Source organism: Phocoena sinus, chromosome 6 (assembly GCF_008692025.1).
Source record: "Phocoena sinus isolate mPhoSin1 chromosome 6, mPhoSin1.pri, whole genome shotgun sequence".
Lineage (NCBI taxonomy): Eukaryota > Metazoa > Chordata > Mammalia > Artiodactyla > Phocoenidae > Phocoena > Phocoena sinus.
This window is the reverse complement of record NC_045768.1, coordinates 107978078-107979921: the sequence shown is the minus strand read 5'-3', so window position 1 is coordinate 107979921 and position 1844 is coordinate 107978078.

Here is a 1844-nt window from a genome sequence, read left to right as displayed (position 1 = left end):
TTTTCTTAAATTTACCAAGGCTTGATTTGTAACTCAAGATACAGTCTGTCCTGGAGAATATTCCATGAGCACTTGAGAAGAAAGTGTGTTCTGTTGTTTTTGGATGGCATGTCCTATAAATATCAATTAAGTCCATCTTGTTTAATGTGTCATTTATAGCTTGTGTTTCCTTATTTTCATTTTCGATGATCTGTCCATTGGTGAAAGTGGGGTGTTAGAAAGTCCCCTACTATGATTGTGTTAATGTTGATTTCTTCTTTCATGGTTGTTAGCATTTGCCTTATGTATTGAGGTGCCCCTGTGTTGGGTTCATAGTTATAATTGTTATATCTTGTTCTTGGATTGACCCCTTGATCATTATGTAGTGTCCTTCTTTGTCTCTTGTAATAGTCTATTTTAAAGTCTATTTTGTCTGATATGAGAATTGCTACCCCAGCTTTCTTTTGATTTCCATTTGCATGGAATCTTTTTCCATCCCCTCACTTTCAGTCTGTATGTGTCCCTAAGTCTATAGTGGGTCTCTGTAGACAGCATATATACAGGTCTTATTTTTGTATCCATCCTGGCAGTCTATGTCTTTTGGTTGGAGCATTTAATCCATTTACATTTAACGTAATCATCGATATCTATGTTCCTATTAGAGTTTTCTTAATTGTTTTGGGTTTTTGTAGATCTTTTCCTTCTCTTGTGTTTCCTACCTAGAGAAGTTCCTTTAGCATTTGTTGTAAAGCAAGCTTGGTGTTGCTGAATTCTCATAACTTTTGCTTGTCTGTAAAGGTTATTATTTCTCTGTCAAGTCTGAATGAGATCCTTGCTGTGCAGTCTTTGTTGTAGTTTTTTCTCCTTCATCACTTTAAATTATGTCCCGCCATTCCCTTCTGGCTTGCAGAGTTTCTGCTGAAAGATCAGCTATTAAGCTTATGGGGACTCCCTTGTATGTTATTTGTTGCTTTTCCCTTGCTGCTTTTAGTATTTTTTCTTTCTATTTAATTTTTGATAGTTTGATTAATATGTGTCTTGTTTTGTTTCTCCTTGGATTTATCCTGTATGGGACTCTCTATGCTTCCTGGACTTATTTCCTTTCCCATATTAGGGAAGTTTTCAACTATAATCTCTTCAAATATTTTCTCAGGCCCTTTCTTTTTCTTCTTCTTCTGGCATCCCTATAATTGGAATGATGGTGCGTTTAATGTTGTCCCAGTGGCCTCTGAGACTGTCCTCAATTCTTTTCATTCTTTTTTCTTTATTCTGCTCTGTGGTAGTTATTTCCACTATTTTTTATCTTCCAGGTCACTTTTCCATTCTTCTCCCTCAGTTATTCTGCTATTGATTCCTTAAAGAGAATTTTTAATTTCATCTATTGTGTTGTCATCGTTGTTTGTTTGCTCTTTAGTTCTTCTGGGTGCTTGTTGAACATTTCTTGTATCTTCTCCATTCTATTTCCAAGATTTTGGATCATCTTTACTATTATTACTCTGAATTCTTTTTAAGGTAGACTGCCTATTTCCTCTTCATTAGGTCTGGTGGGTTTTTCCTTGCTCCTTCATCTGCTGCAACCCGATTTTAAATATTCTCTTTGCCTAGAGGCCCTGGGGATTTTTACCCCCTCTTCATATGTAAAGTCTAATGGTTTTACTAGGATATGTCTTGAAACTGACCAATCTGGATCCAAGCCTACTCAGACTTTTATTTCTGGAAACATTTCTGGGATCATAGGTTTAGATATTTGTCCCCATATCTATGTAAAACAAGATATGAAAAACATATCTTTCATAGATATCTATGAAAAACAAGATAAATGTTTGTTTTTCTTCTTCAGGGACTCCGATTATTCATATATTGGT